We start from the raw sequence: 4,045 nt of genomic DNA on the forward strand, positions 1-4,045 counted from the left end.
AGTGTGTGATTAAAAATGCATCGCTAGGACAAGCTTGGCAGAATGGGATTCTGATGTCCCGCTGTGTGCTGGCGAGCAGTGATGTCGTACATGCATCCCATTGCTGCCCAAGGAGATTGGTCTTGGAGGTAGCTTACTCCAGGGCACCATGAGTGTGTGGGTTGAGTATATCAGCAACAGAAAACCCATGAAGATCCTACAGATACTGCCACTGTAGGAGCCATACCGCAACGCTGAGCAGCTGGCTCGTTTGAGTAGCTATCTATCTATCTATCTATCTATATATATATATATATATATATATATATATATACACACATGCCTTATGAGAAATCATTTACAGCAGCTGGTGTTTATTAAATACCACCTGCTGCATTCAATTGCCACTCAGGTTTTTGTTGTCTTCATGAGGGTCTTTAATCCAGAGTGTAGAGGTTGCCGTTTCATATTGCAGCTGCTTGGATATGAGATATTAAAAGTATTTGCATTGCTGTGTATATAATCTCAATGATGAGTTCCTCATGACATGTTGAAATATCCTGCTTTGAAATTCCTGGCTGGATTTGCCTTTCTTGTTGAATTTGCTGTCCCAGCGCATAGTGTGATCCCAGACAGGCCTGTATAACGATGATTTGGAGGACCTTTTTTTTCAAACAGCCAGCCTAATACTCTTTGCTTGTTTGTGGTGTGGCTATACTGAAGAGACATCCTATTCCACACTGGGACCAGCAGTCTGAGAGTCAGGTCAGAAAATATACCTTTGAATATTCCAAGAAGATCTATCCTAGTTTTAAGTGGGACAGAAATAGGTTGTTCACAGTGGTTCAAAATCTAGTTATTCAAGGGGAAATTCATTTATAGTGAAATATTTGTTAACACTTTAGTTATTATCAGTAATATCAATTGTTATAAGATGTTACAAAGTCATGTCATATCATTTGGGTAACACTTTACATGAAGGATCTCTAAATACTGTGTGTTGACATAGTACTTACTTGGTAAATACATGAGTACTTACACATAATTACAATATTAGTAAGCATAGTTACAATGTACTTAATGTGTACATTTTTGCATGTAAACACCCTAACCCTAACCTCGCTAACAATACCTCCAAACCTAACCCTAACGTTAGTAAGTCAAGGTGATGTAAACCTGGGATTTTATTGGTTACCAGTAAAAAACCCGCGATTCAGTAACCAGCCCCCTCCTCCCAACACTAGTACGCTCAGTGGCAGATTTAATAAAAATCTATTTGACCTGTTTTACCCTGTTTTATAGAAGCTGTTCAACAGATGGAGGGTTGATTTCCAAATCCTCCCCACTCCCCAGCACATGTTGCCCAAAGCTGAACAGAGCAGCAGAACATTGCTTGGCAAATTGATTCCTCTTGACTGACTTGTTTGTAGAACATTTGGTTTAATTCCAAGATAAAATTAAAGAAAATAAGTTTGACCTTTGAGATAACCGATTAGATTCCCAGGATTTGTGCATCTTCAAAATCTCTTTTAGCCCATCTAAGCCATGTAAAGCTAATCGCACCCTCTGTGCATTAGACATGCAAGGCAATGTAAATGTAATGCGTTGCACAATAAATAAATACATTAATTAATTAAAAGAACTGATACAATGGGGGCAAGAGAACTAAAGAGAGCTAAAGAGAATCCACAAGAAAATGCATATTGTTTTAGGAAAACGAAGGCTCTGTTTCTACAATACATCTATTTGATGACTCATACGGCTGCATATGATTGATCAATCTCATTCTCAGAACACAAAGAGATGTTTATGTTTATAACTTTGAAACTACATAAACTTCAGGGTTGATTTGATCAACGTATACCCGGGAGAAGTCTAAGCTGGATTTTCAAGTTAATTTTCTAGATGAGTCACAAAAGTGAATGATTCCCTAGCCACCTGTCATTTGTGTTGCATCTGTCCTTTATCACTTCCTTGAACCTTATTTTTGAAATGTTTAAGCTTGCCAAGGCCAGTAGCTACATGACTCCCTGCAAAAATCTCAACAATTTCAAGCCTCATTCAGCATTATCACATTGCAGTGTCAGCAGGGAGGTATTGACAGTGTTGCCAGATTGATTTTGGATGCCAGGCTGCTGCGCTGTGCCTAGAGAAATGGTGTTGGAGAGCGAGACATGTAGCTCATCTACTGTAAGGTGCTCTGCCAACGCTTCTTACCAAAATCTTTTAAATCTCACAAACAATTTAGAGTATGACTCGTGCACTGAATTTCTGTTGGACAAAAACCCATCCAGAAGGATCTTTATAAATTCCTTAACAAATCATTTTTTTGCAAGGGCTCAGGGTCTAACTCTTTCTGCAATGGCAGATCATCCTTGTTGTCTCCAGTTGCCTTTGTTATGACATGATTTCTACGCCCTACACAAACTGCTGCTATAGCAAGTTCTCCATTAACCTTCTCTGATGACAGTGGAACTCAGATCTCAAGGGGAGTCTCACAGTGATTCTTTAGAAGTACTGTGGATAACTTTTACAATACCTAGTGTACCTATGTGGCATTATCTTATCTTTGAAATCTGAAAAAACATGTCACACCGATGACATCTGTTGTTGTGGAAAACCTCTTATTAAAGTAGAACCCCTTGATCTTAATTTCAAGTGTGCTCTATTCTGAAGTGCAGGAGTGTGGCTCAAGATCTCCCTGCTTTATTAACTCTGGTAAGAACAAACTCTATCTGTATGCTTGTTTCTACAGACTTCTTGCAGGTCTGAATGCTGTGCTGTTGAATTCCTTCAATATGCATTGTAAAGAAATACAGAGCAGCTGATCATAGTACAGCTTACCTTGAACATGAAAGGATGTGTTTCCCTGTACCTACCTGTCTTGCTTTTAAAACTCAGTTAAGTCTAAGGGTTAGATCAGGGGCGGTCAAAGTAGGGCCTTTCACACCTGGTCTTTGTTCCAGCCTTGTTATAAATGGTTTAATTGAAGCAATTAAACCTCCACCAAGGTAATTAATGATCTAATGTTACCTGTTCAACCTGGAGTGGAATGGCCCTCCAGGAATGTGAATGGACACCCCAGGGCTGGGTTCTTAAAGCTATTTACAACAAGTGCTCTGAAAGAACCCCTCCTTCCACCAATTACACTTCTAAAATAAACGAATCATAATATCTGTTTAAAAGTCTGAGGACACTTTTTTTCAGTGTTTCTGCTTTTTTTAATATATATATATATATATATATATATATATATATATATATATATATATATATATATATTCATTCATTGATTCCCTGTTCCTTGCTTGAAGTTCAATTATGGCAATTCATTTGCTAATGTGGAGTAAATGTGGGTTACACCACTGATTTTTGTTTGTTTGCTCAGGGAACATCTGGGATCATGTGGTCCCTGAGCCACTGGATGGAGGTTGGGTTAGCAGTATGACTCATTGACATTAAACTTTCCTCAGTTCAATGTAGTCGTGAGCGGTGCAGAGCCACTGGGTTCATTAGCTTCATTACTATAGGCAATAGCATGGGTTGCATGTGACAGATCTCCACTCTCAGGGTTCAATACATTGTATGCACTGCCATAATTTCTTACTGGAAACGAATGTCTACAAAATGAAATAATATTATAAAGCAGCAAAGATATCCGTTCCTCTAATTATTCATTACACACGGGTCGTGCACATTTAGCCAGCTCAGTTACTTAATGAAATCCGTAAAGTGGGCATGTAGGTGCAAACTACTCAAAAATACTCTGCGAGGCAAGGTGAAATGTCAGGGCCACCTTGAAATGAGATGTATACCTCATGGTAGCCTGATTAAATAAATACATTTGATACACTGATCTTACCATGTCATTTCTGATTAGAGACTACTAGCCCTTTGAATATATAGTAAATCCAAGGCACCTGTGAGAACAGAAATCAGAAACTCTTGAAAAACACAACTGATAAACATTAATCTGTGTCAAACATTTGCTCCCCACTGTGCATTATAAGCTGTTTGATTAAACATGAATATCATATCCTGGCTATTAATATTTCAAATACACGTT

Source organism: Polyodon spathula, chromosome 14, assembly GCF_017654505.1.
Source record: "Polyodon spathula isolate WHYD16114869_AA chromosome 14, ASM1765450v1, whole genome shotgun sequence".
NCBI classification, from domain to species: Eukaryota; Metazoa; Chordata; class Actinopteri; order Acipenseriformes; family Polyodontidae; genus Polyodon; species Polyodon spathula.